Source organism: Zingiber officinale, chromosome 6B, assembly GCF_018446385.1.
Source record: "Zingiber officinale cultivar Zhangliang chromosome 6B, Zo_v1.1, whole genome shotgun sequence".
NCBI lineage: Eukaryota > Viridiplantae > Streptophyta > Magnoliopsida > Zingiberales > Zingiberaceae > Zingiber > Zingiber officinale.
In genome coordinates this window covers 101,175,004-101,188,952 of record NC_055996.1, presented here as the reverse complement: position 1 = coordinate 101,188,952, position 13,949 = coordinate 101,175,004, and the positions used below count along the sequence as shown (strand labels likewise).

At 40.5% G+C, this 13,949-nt stretch overlaps 1 non-coding gene across 1 annotated transcript; it reads left to right on the top strand.

The window, feature by feature from the left end:
* Positions 1-12,916: 12,916 nt before the first annotated feature.
* LOC121993386 lies at positions 12,917-13,023 on the top strand. The gene has a single exon (XR_006115241.1). It is a non-coding gene; the product is annotated as a small nucleolar RNA R71 (small nucleolar RNA).
* The last annotated feature ends 926 nt before the right edge of the window (positions 13,024-13,949 follow it).

The window sequence follows — 13,949 nt, the reverse complement described above, 5'->3', positions numbered from 1 at the left end:
GATAGGATGATACAAATAATTCACTTATGCTTATGGCATCTTGATGAGTTATGAAATGAATCAAGTTTTAGTGATCGTAGGCCAACTATGGGGAAAGCAAATGTTTAATTAATGGACATCTTGCCCATAGATCATAGTTGGACATTTTAAATGTTTTAAAAATATTTTTATGTTTTATTTACTGCGGTTTAGCTACTTTGAAACATATGAATGCAAAACAAGGTTTCAAATTGATACCACCTTGAGTGATTTTTAAAGTGTTTGAGTTTTTATCAAAAATTCAAAAATATGATGAATTTTCATGAAAACATATTTTTTCTTGGTAAATAACATTATAAGAAATGTGTGTTCAAAATTTCATTATTTTCCTATTTTTCTATAATTTTCTATGTATTTCTGAAGTTGGCTTTAAAATGCTGAAAATCGGATTGGTTTGTGTCAGTCGACTGCGACAGATAGCAGTCGACTGGTAGCTATTTTCCAGCACCTTCAAGAGCTAATTTTGGGTATTTTAAAGTCCACATTGATACCATAGTATGTGTACATGTTTGATACAATTTTAGATGGTGTCAAAGGGGGAGAAATGCGAAGGTTTAAGTTAGAAACCTAACTATGTGCACAACTTGAAAATTATGGTTGAGAGCATATGTTAAAGGGGAGCTTGGGTATTATGCTTCATGTTTACATATCGCTTCTAATTTTCATGTTGATATTTATGCCTAACTTAAACATATTGCCACACATCAAAAAGGGGGAGATTATTGGTGCAATCGACCTAGGTTTTGATCGGTACGATCATAGTTTTGATGTGTGTGTCAAAGAGTTTAAGTTAGGTTCACCCTTGTATTTGATATATGTATTTGAGTTGTGCAGTTTTGCAGGATACACATGTGACTCAGGTTGATTGCTTCGGGTCCGGTGAAGGATGAAGCATCTGAGGGACCATGGACAAGGCAGCGAGGACAAGGGCCGAGGGAAGCGACTTCGAGGCATACGCGAAGGATGACATTAGGGACGAGCCACGGGCTTGAATGCATCCGAGGGACGAGAGCCAAAGGAAATAGGCTTGAAGGCAAGAGGTTAAAGCTGTAAAGGAAGCGTCAAATGAGTCGTAAGGGTGAGGGTACGAGTGCATGAGAAATTGTACTTGGAGTAAAATCCTAGTTTTAGGGTTTTACTGTAGCAGCACTGTAGCGTTACTGTAGCAGTACTGTAGCAGTCGACTACATGTTTAACAGTCGACTGGGTGCGAACAGAATGGTTTTATTGGTTCGGTCAGTGTGGATCAATCGACTGCATGTTTTAGCAGTCGACTGGTAAATGACCGTTGACATACTATTGGTGCTGCGAAGTAGCCATTGGCTACCTCCAACGGTAACACCAGTCGACTGATGGTTTTGCCAGTCGACTGGTGCCGAGATGAGTTGATATGATGATCAACTCTCTCCTCTTATTTATAGGAAGCTTTGGGACTTGAAGGAGGTTACTCATGCTTGTTGAATAACTCCTTAGCAATTGTCCAAAGCTTCCAAGCCATTCTCTTCCTCCTAATCTAAGTCTTCATCTTGTAAGAGGAAGAGAGCTTTGTGAGAGGTTGTACTCCACCGAGAAGGAGTAAGAGCTAGCCGGAGATTGCCGAGGATTGATCCACTGAAGGATCAAGGGTTCGTCCACCTCAAGGACACGCCGTGGAGTAGGAGCAAGCAATCTCCGAACCACGTAAAGGATTTGTGTTAGCGTTTATGCTTTGTTGCTTGTTCTTATTATTTTTGTTTAGTATATTCCACTACGCACTAACACCTTATAGAGAAGAAAGTAAATTTGGGGTGACCTAGCTATCCAACCCCCCTTCAAGCCGGCCACCGATCTCCTACACACTTTAAATAAACACTGGAAGGAGTACTTCTTCTTCCTAAGACTCCCCGAGAGGCCCAGCTTCCAGACCCAATGGAAGGTCGGACTGCCACCTCAACTGAACTTGAAGAAGTACAAGAGCCAGTCAGATTATCTCCATGCAGCGAACATGCTGGCTAGCCAGAAGTATGACATCCATAAGCTACTGCTGGAGGGTATTCTGTACATCTTTGAGCTCAATTTGATCCGCACGAGACTCCCGAGCAGCTTAGGTATGGAATTCCTCAGCCCTTTTTCCTTTTTGTCTAACTGATTTCCTTTTTTATTTTGTAGCCGACATCATGATGCGAGCGCGAGTTGCCGGTATGATAAAGCTTAAGGACACCGAGATTGAGGCAGTCACTGTGAAGGAAATGACGAGCCTCGGCCTGAGGCTGGTCGGCTTACACGAAGGTACACCCGAGAGCGAGGGCGCGCCAGCTGTAGACGAAGGCGTTGCCGATCGGAAAACTTGCCTAGAAGGGGCGAGTGACCTACCTCTAGGGATGTAAATGAACCAAACGGTTCGCGAGCTATTCGAAGCTCGATTCGATAAAAAGCTTGTTCGAGTTCGTTCATTTATCGTATCGAGCCGAGCTCGATCTCGATTTCGAGCTTGATAGTTTTATCAAGTCGAGCTCGAGCTTGAGGATATTCGGTGTAGGTGCAGCGGAGGCCGGCAAGAGAGGGGTGAATTGCCTGCAAATAAAAATTATACCCTCCTCGTGCTTTTAACTCAACTAGTGCAATAGTAAATAAAATGATAAAGCAATAAAGAAATACGAAGACAGGAATTTAACCTGGTTACAACCAAGAGGGTTGTTAATCCAGGGCAGTAAGAAGAGCGCAATAGAAAAATCTCCTTTGCTGAAGGCGAAGAAGCCTTTTACACACTAACGGCTCAGAACTATTGCTAGGAAGTTGTTACAGAGTTGAATGAATAATCGATATTGAATTCCTAGCTCCAGGGGCCTTTAAATAGTCTCTAGAAATATGATCTTGAGGGTCTAGGGCGCCTCCAACAGGGGTCCAAGGCGCCTCTATCGAGTGGGTGGATAAAACTTTATCCAAAAGCTCAACGTTCAATTCTGCGGGGTCCGAGGCGCCTTCAACAGGGGTTGAAGGCGCCCTCAAGCTGGAGGCGCCTCCAAGCTGGCTGGCAGCTTTTCCAGCTTGGTTGCTTCTTTACTTCGTGGCAGCTTTTCCAGCTTGGTTGCTTCTTTGCTTCGTCTTCCGAAGTCTCATTCTTTTTGGGTGATTCCGGCCAACCGAAATAGGGCTCACATGAACCCAATTTCCGGCCTTCTCCTCGAGCAGGCTTTCGTCCAGCTTCTCATCCCTCGAACGTCGTGCACGTTCTTCTCGTCCACCGGAGTACTCTTTCGCAGCTCTCTCGTCCTTCGGACGCACCAAGCCCGTCGACTCCCTTCCCATGTCGTCCTTCTCGCTAGCTGCGCCTTCCGCTCGACTTCCTGTGCTCCTAAGCTCCTGCACACTCAGACACAGTGATCAAACACAAAGCAGGACCTAACCAACTTGGTTGATCACATCAAAATACCCACGGGGACCAACAATCTCCCCCTTTTTGATGTGCATCAACCCAAGTTCAAGTTAGGGTAAAAATAAACAGAAAAGTAATTTTTTAAAAGAAAATTACTAAACTAACATGTCAAGCATAAATTTGCAATTAATAAAATTGTAACTCGGTTTAGAAAAATATTTAAAAATTATAATTTTCCATTTTTCTAACTCCCTCTAAACTTGTATTTTTTTTCTCTCCCCCTTTGATCACAGCAAAAACGGGGTAAAAATAATATTTAGCAAATTCTTAAGTCAGAAAATAATTTCTAAGTAAACTGTAGGAAAAAAAATTTCTAAGTGGAAATGATTTTTAGAATTTTCCAAAAAAAAAAAATTTCAAACTAAAATGAATTTTAAAAAAAAATTCTAAGTTAAATGACTTTTTAGAATTTATCAGAAAGAATTTCTAAGTAAAATGAATTTTTAGAATTTTTTAACATAAAAAACTTTCAAAGCATTTTTTAAGTTTAATGTTTTTTCAGAAAGTTAATTAAACATTTTATTTCAATATTTCAGCTTCCAAGTTGTGGCGACCTTCTTGGTTATTGGAGCAACAACCACTTCCTTAGATAAAGCTTCATAAAGAAATTCTTTGTTTAATTTTCTCTCTTGAAAGCCTTAATTAAATAAATTAATTTAGCACTGATTTCGGAACCCAATAGAGGTTCCTTTCTACAGGATTATTTAAAAATTTAGGGGTACATAGTTCTTGGGCATTCTTCTAAGTTGACCCTGATGGTTTCTAATGTACCAATTCAATTTTCCATAAATTCTAATTTTTGATTTTGGAAATCTATTTAGGCATGCATCCTCTAATTTCAAATGTTCATTTTCTTTTTCTAATTGATCTAACTCTTTAGAAAGAGACTTGATAAATAGAAATGACTGAGTAGGGGTTAGATTACGCACCTTACTTACCTGACTTGGTGATGCTCCCCCTTCACTGCAACTTTCTTCTTCTGATGTTCCTCCCCCTTCATCTATACTCATCTCGGAGCTTGAGTCATCTTCGGGAAGATGGTTAGCCATCATCGCTAACCCGGAGAAGGCTTCGACGTCTGATTCGGAAGAAGATGAAACTGATCAAGTGGCTTTCAGGTTCTTGTGCTTGGATGATTATGGTTTCTTATACTTTGTCTTTTCTTTCTCCTTCCCCTTTTTCTTCAAGTCTGGGCAGTCATCTTTGATGTGCCCTTCTTTGTTGCAATTGTAGCAACGAATCGTCCTTTTTCTTTGCTGATGCTTCTTTGTCTGCGATCTAAATTTATTAGATTTAAAAAATTTATTGAAGCGTCTTACCAGTAGTGTCGTATCGAATTCGTCGACCGAGGCTTCGGAGTCAGAACCGTTTATTCTTGCCTTTAAGGCAATGTTCTGACTAGTCTTCTCTACTCCATTGGGCTCTGCAACTCGAGATTCGTGAAGTTCAAAAGTAGAAAACAATTGTTCTAGAGTACTTACCTCGAAGTCCTTAGAGATGTAGTACGTATCTACTAAGGAGGCCCACTCTGGAGTTCTGGGGAAGGCGTTGAGCGCGTACCGGATCGAGTCCCGGTTCTTTACTTCTTCTCCAAGGTTGCTTAATTGCGTGATCAGCTCTTTAATCCTCGCTTGGAGTTGCGCTACCTTCTCGCCTTAGTTCATCCAGAGGTTCGTCAACTAGGTCCGGAGGATGTCGCGCCTCGCTAGTTTCGCTTCGGAGGTACCTTCGTGAAGCTCCAGGAATTTTTCCCAGAGATCTTTCGCGGAGTCATAGCTTCTGATCCGATTTACCTCCTGAGGTGGCAAAACGCTGAGCAGGTGGAACTCAGCCTTTCCGTTGGCGACAAAATCAGCTTGCTCCTTCTTGCTCCACGTGTTTTCTTCTTTATCTTTTGGCGCTGCATATCCATATTTCATTATTAAAAGTATATCAAATTCAGTTTTAAAAAATACCTCCATTTTTCGCTTCCATGTGGAGAAATCTCCGTCGAACTTTGGAGGATGAATATTTGTTCCGGCCATCGTCTTGATCATTGTGCTTCAGTCGGCGGTTAGTCCTTCTAAGGCGGTCTAACTCTGATACCAATTGTAGGTGCAGCGGAGGCCGGCAAGAGGGGGGTGAATTGCCTGCAAATAAAAATTATATCCTCCTCGTGCTTTCAACTCAACTAGTGCAATAGTAAATAAAATGATAAAGCAATAAAGAAATACAAAGACAGGAATTTAACCTGGTTACAACCAAGAGGGTTGTTAATCCAGGACAGTAAAAAGAGCGCAGTAGAAAAATCTCCTTTGCTGAAAGCGGAGAAGCCTTTTACACACTAACGGCTCAGAACTATTGCTAGGAAGTTGTTACAGAGTTGAATGAATAATCGATATTGAATTCCTACCTCCAGGGGCCTTTAAATAGCCTCTGGAAATCTTATCTCGAGGGTCCAGGGCGCCTCCAACAGGGGTCCAAGGCGCCTCCATCGAGTGGGTGGATAAAACTTTATCCAAAAGCTCAACGTTCAATTCTGCCGGGTCCGAGGCGCCTTCAACAGGGGTTGAAGGAGCCCTCAAGCTGGAGGTGCCTCCAAGCCTGATGGAGGCGCCTCCAAGCTGGCTGGCAGCTTTTCCAGCTTAGTTGCTTCTTTGCTTCGTGGCAGCTTTTTTAGCTTGGTTGCTTCTTTGCTTCGTCTTCCGAAGTCTCGTTCTTTTTGGGTGATTCCGGCCAATCGAAATAGGGCTCACCTGAATCCAATTTTCGGCCTTCTCCTCGAGCAGACTTCCGTCCGGCTTCTCATCCTTCGAATGTCGTGCACATTCTTCTCGTCCACCGGAGTACTCTTCCGCAGCTCTCTCGTCCTTCGGACGCACCAAGCCCGTCGGCTCCCTTTCCGTGTCGTCCTTCTCGCTAGCTGCGTCTTCCGCTCGACTTCCTGCGCTCCTAAGCTCCTGCACACTCAGACACAGGGATCAAATACAAAGAAGGACCTAACCAACTTGGTTGATCACATCAAAACATCCACGGGGACCAACATTCGGCTCGTGAGCTCGTGAACATGTTCGTTTATAGGCTCGCAAGCTAAAAAAAAAAGCCTTAAAACGAACCTTAAACCGAGTCAAAAACGAGTTCTAAAAAGAGCCAAAAAATGAGTTTTAAAACGAGCCTTAAAATGAGCTTTAAAATGAGCCAAAGAACGAGCTCTAAAATGAGCCAAAAATGAGCTCTAAACGAGCCCGGGCTCGCTTAATGAGTTAGGTTCGTTAACTTTGATAATTGAGCTAATAATGAGCCGAGCTCGAACTGTTCGCAAGCATGATAATTCTAAAACGAGCCGAGCTCGAGCCTTGTGATAAAAGCTTGATTCGAGCTCGAGCTGAGCTCGAGCCTGAATATAACTTAAACGAGCCGAGCTCGAGCCTAATACTGTTCGGCTCGGTTCGGCTCGTTTACATCCCTACCTACCTCCTGATGTGTCGTCTGTTGACTTTCCGCAAGTGTACGAAAATATCGTAAGTAATAATAAAAGATATTATATCCACAGGGACTAGAATAAGCACTAAAGATGTCTCAATGCGAATTAGCCAAACAACTATTCAATTGGTTTTCAAAAGCTAAGTATGACTATGAAATGTAAACAAGAAATGAAAGAATAAGAAACAAGAATAAGGGCGACGATAAAGGGAATGCTCTAGGAGTTTTGGTTTCTTTCTAAGGATTGTTCCATGTAAATGATCTACCAAATCTTATTCCTCAATTGTCCATCATTTGTAGAAGGTTGTCGGTTCACTCTTGTAATAGACAACCGGCCTAGGATTGAAATCTATACCTAAATGTGATCAATTAGGAATGAACCTATGTTGTCTTTACACGGGCTTGCTTGTCACATGTGTCCCTCGGATAATCAACATACGAATTCATCACTCATCAACCGCATCAAGATATAAAGATTAATGCACACAATCTATCCTACCTCCTTGAATTATCCTATTTCACCCTCAAGATTGTTCCTCAAACGTCCTTACACGGGCATGTTCTTGTCACGAACGCCCCTCGGAAAATCGAATGAGATACAATCTCTACAAGATCCACAAGATATCCAAACATCTAATCAAGCATGGTAATTAAGCCCTAATCACAACAATCCATACAAGATAGAATGAATACAAACATGGAAAAATCATAGAAATAGGAAATTGGCACATCCACAAGAGTTTTACATCAAATCATCTTTACAATTACTCCCTCCATCGTAGAACAAGAAATCTACTCCATAAAACAAGGAAAGAAATCCGAAGAAAAGAAGATTACAAGCCTTCTTAATCCCCTCAAATCCAAGAAAAGAGAGAAAGAAAACTTATCTACAAAGAAGAACGTCTTCGGATCCAATCCTTGCTTTTCCGGAGTCGATTCAGTGAAGATCCGCCCTTAGATCGCCGAAAATCCCTCCAAGAATGGCAAGGAACGCCCCAAATCTTGTTCCCCCCTAAAAGGGAGAAGATCCCCTCTCAAAACATGAAGGAGGCTTTATATAGAGGTGAGGTTTGGGCACCACACGACCTCGAGGCACGACCGTGTGAGGTTCACACGACCAAAACCATTCCCTTCTCTGCCAACCTTACACAGCCATGTGTAGTACACGGCCGTGACATGCATCTTCCATGACCCCCCTTACATGGCCGTGTAGATCTACATGGCCTGGACTGCTTCTGCCTCTGGAAACCTGGCACGGTCATGTGGTGTACACGGCCAGAGCCCTCTTGCTCACTGGAAACCCTACACGACCTGTGTGGTGTACACGGCCAGGGCTTCCCTGGTCTCTGAAAATCTTACATGGCCGTGTGGTGTACACAGCCTGGCTTCATTTGGCTTTAAATCTTGGCACGACCGTGTGAAGTTCACACGACCATGGCAATTTCCTCCTCTGCTGCAGCCACACGGCCTGGGCAACCCCCCATGGCAGGGCCGTGTGAGGTTAAGGAATGACACTTTCCTCTCTAGCTTCGCTTGCAGATTTGGCCTTGAACATGAATCATTCACCAAATTTGACTCCTGTGTTAAGAAAATGCACAAAAGCAGATCTCTGAACAAAAAGAGTAAATATGCTAAAAGGAAAGCTAGAAGTACGAAAATACGTAGACAAAATATGTGCAAAGTATGTGAATGTGTGTCCAAACATTCATAAAAGGTGTATATAATCTACACACATCATACCTCCAGACTTAAACCTTTGCTTGTCCTCAAGTAAAATGCCACAATCTAAATTCACATGTTTTACAATGCTCTCATATCCCTAATGCATTCTCCTAACTCTATCAAAAAGTTTCATTAACAAGCATGATCATGGAAACAAGATAAGTATGGCTCAAGTATAAGTCTCTTGTGCACAGTGCAAGGTAACTCAAAACTCTTCAAGTTTCAATCTATGTCCTAGTCAAGTCGTCATCAAATTTGAATTCCTAATGTTTCCGGTGATAGACAAGTAACCAGTGATAGACACTTACTTGCCAAACACTTGGTTCATATTTCCCAATCAACCCAAGGTCTCAAATGCGTGCTCAATCTCAAGAGAAGCTAACCAGTCATTTCCCCAGTAACCTAACTCGGTCTCAAAGGGGTGACTTGATAGATTCCACTCACGACAACTATTTTTTTATATCCCTTATTCACTTTTTTCTGTTTATTTTTTACTTTTTTTTCATAAGTATTTACATTGTGCAAAACTTATTTACAAATGTACTTTTAGTACAAATGTTGGGATATCTTGATTTTTCCAAATGAGCTTACATAATTTGAGCCTCATCCAGTAACCAAAATAAAATTTGAGAAATCATCATGGAAACCAAGTACTAAACAAATAAGATGAATCATGACTATTTCAATGATGTCAACCATTCAAGCTCAAGTATAGTGAAGTGAAGGTAAGATCCTTAAGGTCAAGCCAAAACTAAAACTCATCTCCATAAGATACTTAGCTTATGTCATGCTACCCAAGATAGAGAAAAGAGGTTCATTAAGCATACTACTAGCATCACTTAAAACATCATGAATCTAGATAATGAACGTGTTAACATTTAAACTTGAAGACATGAAAGCATATAAGTGAAGTTTTGATGTTCTCAAGATATATGACATAAGATTTTCAAAAGATAGTCAAGTGACTATCAAAAAAAAAAATCAAGCAATCAAAGCAAGAACAAATGCAAAACAAAAACTAAGCATGCAGAAAATAAGCAAAAACTGAAAACTAGAATGCAAAAAAGAAAAATCAGGTTCAACACCCCCTCCCCCCCTCCAAGACTTAAACCTTTTATAGTCCTAATGAAATCAATATGGTGGAGGAGGTGGAGGTGGACGAGGGAAAGGAGGCCTACGACGTGGTTGGCCAATGGGAAAACTAGGAAAACCTGGAGTTTCGCTCAGGATTATATGATACTCAAACAAAGCATCTACTTGTTGGCTAGTGACACTCATGCTTTGTATAAAATCTCTCATTCTAGCTTGATCCGTATCATAATCCTGGACAAATTCAGTCACTCGCCCTTGAAAATTTCTCGTGAACTGAAAGTGATTTTGTACCTCTCTAAACTGATCATTTGATAAGGAGAAGCGACCTTTCAACATTTCTCGTTGGGCATTTTGCTTCTCATGAAGTGATTCTAGAGATGCACAAAAATTTGAGAAGTCAAATCTGGAGGGACCCGTACCATAGGTAAAAGAATGCCTAGCAGAATCCAGATGTCCGGAGGACTGCGGGTGTCCAGATCTTGAGGGCTCAATGTGTGGCTCTGTATCTCCGGATATGGAAGGAACATTCTCAGGGTCTAAATCAGTGATTACCCAATTAGTTGGGTTGCAAACTGAAGTTTGATCAGGACAAGGAAGAGGTAAAGGAAAATCATTCGACCTTGGAAATGTAAAACCATTTTCATCCCGACAGATTATTTTCATAGCAAGACATGCATCCATGTCGATCATATCATTGCCATGAATAACTTCCAACCCATCTAAATCAAGTTCCAAGTTAATGACTATTTAAGTAATCAAACCACCAAGCACTATTGATCCCGAAGATGACCTCGCAGTTCTCACTAAGGTTTGCAAAAAATGAAAACCAGAATCAAAATCAACCTTATGTAACATAACCCATAGAGAATAAAGTTCTACTTTCTTGACGACTCCATCACTTCCCCCTCTACCAAAAATAGTTTTGCTCATGACTCAATGTAGGTATCTAAAAACAGGGTTTTGCATGTGAGAAGCCTTGGCTCTAGAGGGCTCACAGGGTTGATCTAATCCGGTGATCGAACTCCAAAAATTGTTCCAATTAAACCTAGAGTCAAACCTCTGAGAGATACCGGAAGACAATCTAAAACAAGTGTTAAAGTCACTAAATATCCATTGAAATTCTTGACTCATTAATCTAAAAGTTATCTTGTCAACATAATCATCCTCATTGGCAAAATGGACATCTAGTGAACTTAGAAACTCCAAAACAAGGAGAGGATAAATAGCTAGATGTGTGTACAAAATATCACTCCAATCCAAGAACCCAATCATCCAATCGATATCATCTCTAATTCCCATCATATCTAAAACGGTTGGGTCCATATACCTAGTACACACGATCTTTCTATTGACAAGAATTACAAATCTAGTTATTTGATCATCATTTCTAAACACGATATTGAATTCGTTGTCATTACCTTCGTCGCGTGAGGTCCTCTTTCCTTTGCCTTTCACCGGTTGTTTCCCTTTGTCTTTGGTTGGCTCCTTCCCTTTGTCTCCACTCGATCCCTAATTCCCAGTTTGTAAATGCTTGCCCTGCTACAAGCATTTAAAAGAGAAGAGACATGGTTAGAGACATTAGAAAAATCATATTCCAACCGTTCCTTACCAATTATCAAAGAAAGTTTATGATTTTTAACATCTATAATAGCTCCAGCTATAGCAAGGAATGCCCTTCCTAATATGATAGGAATTTTTGGATCCTCCTCCATGTCTAACACAACAAAATCTGTGGGAATTATACTCCCACCTACCTCTACCGACACATCTTCAACGATACCCATAGGGTACCTGCAGGAATGATCAACAAGTTGCAGTGTCATAGTAGTAAGTTTAAAATTTTTGAGACCTAATTTATTACAAATAGAATAAGGAATGAGGCTAACACTTGCCCCCAAATCACAAAAATCTTTCTCGATAAATTTAGTTCCTATATTGCAAGGAATATAGAAGCTCCTTGGATCCTTCAACTTTGGGGAAGTATTCTTCTCAAAAAGAGCACTGCATTCCTCTGTAAGCGCTATGGTCTCTATATCTCCTCTCCTTCTTTTATTCGACATGATGCCCTTCAAGAATTTGGCAAACTTGGGCATTTGTAGAATTGCATTAATAAGTGGCACTTCAACACATATCTCTTTAACCTTCTCCAAGAATTTACCAAACTCTTCATCCTTCTTGAGCATTACAAGTCTTTGAGGAAAAGAGACAACTCTACTTTCTTGGTTAAGTGGAAGAGTCTCTTCAACCTTAGTGGTACTCTCCTCATTATCTTGAATCTGATTTTGTATTGGAGGAGAGAGCTCTTCTTCAGTGCGCATCCCTTTTGGAGTAGACACTTGGGAATCTCACAAGGTCCGCCCGCTCCTAAGCTCAATTCTATTGCAGTGCTCCATAGAATTGACATCAGACTTGCCAGGTAGTTGTCCTGGTGCTCTATAAGATGAGGAAGCTAGTTGGGTAATTTGACTATCCAGAATCTTTAAATGTTTATCAGAACTATCCATTCTCTGAGTAAGCCTTAAAATATCTTGTTGCATTTCATTCTGATTAGAGATAATTTCTTCAAACATCTTTTCAATTTTAGACATAGGAAAGCCCTGAGAAGATTGTTGTTGTTGAAAATTCTGCTGCCCAGATTGAAAACTAGGTCTTGCTCCCATAGATGGTCCTTGATCTTGGTTATTTCTGTAAGAGAAATTAGGATGACTCTTCCATCCAAGGTTGTAGGTACTCGAGTATGGGTTGTTCTGCTTTTGATTGAAACCCATGATTGCATCACATTGTTCCAATTGATTAATTTGTGCAGTTATAGCTCCCAATGGGCATGAGTCATTTGTATGTTTAGAACTTCCACATACTTCACAAGAAGAAACAATAGCATTGACCGTACTTGAGTTAGCTCCCATATTCTCAAACCTTTTTGTGAGAGCATCCAGTTTTGCAGCCAATAAAGTAACTGCATCGACATCAAACTTCCCTGATGCTTTTGTTGTTGGGTTCACACAAGAATAGCCACCACTTCTTTCATTAGCCCATTGATGGTGATTTTGTGCTACTCTTTCAATTATTTCTTTGGCTTCATCCAAACTCTTGTTCATAAGTGCCCCTCCAACAGCTGAATCAAGGGACACCTTTGTATGATAATTGATGCTATTATAAAATATATGTAGCACTAACCACCTTTCTAAACCATGGTGTGGGCATTGTCTGAGCATACTATTGTATCTATCCCAAGCTTCAAATAAAGATTCTGAGTCGGCTTGTTTGAAACTTGCAATAAGATTCCTCATATTAGCCGTTTTACTTGGAGGATAGAATTTGTCAAGAAATTGTTGCTCACATTGCTCCCATGTGGTGATGCTATTTGGAGCCAAAGAGTTTAACCATTGCTTAGCTCTATCTCTCAAAGAAAACCCAAATAGTAATAAGCGCACTACCTCAGAAGGAACACCATTTATCTTCATTGTGTCGTATATCTCGTAGAAGACCTCCAAGTGTTAATTTGGATCTTCATGCGGTCCTCCACCAAACTGATTTTGCTGCACCATAGATATAATTGCAGGTTTGATCTCAAAATTATTTGCTTCAACTAAAGGCCTTGAAATACTAGATCAAAAACCCCTAGCGTAAGGTGCTGCATAATCCTTTAGTGGTCTATTAGCCATGATAGAATGTTCTTGTTCTTCTTGTTGTCTTTGCAGAATATTTCTTCTATGAAATGTTCTGCCTATCTCGGGATCTAGAGGAAGAAGTTCTCTTGCAAAGTTAGATCTTCGCATACACAAGAACAAAATTGCAAGATATGTATAAAAGAAGAAAAAAGAAGTTGAATCAAAGACAAGAAAAACAGAGAAAGAATTAAATTAGAATGTTAGAAAATCAAAAGTGCAGAATTAGATTTGCTACAAGTAAGAAGTAGAAAGGAATACAAGAAAAAGTTATGAAATCAGAATTCTAAAAATTAGATTTAACTATGCAAATGAAAAGAAAATAAGAGTCATGTTTAGTCTAACTCAATTGATAATCTTTAATGTTATAGCGCAGTCCCCGGCAATGGCGCCAAAAACTTGTTGACTCTCCACAAGTGTATGGAAATGTCGTAAGTAATAATAAAAGATATCATATTCACTGGGACTGGAATAAGCACTAAAGATGTCTCAATGCGAATTAGCCAAACAACTATTCAATTGGTTTTCAAAAGCTAAGTATGACTATGAAA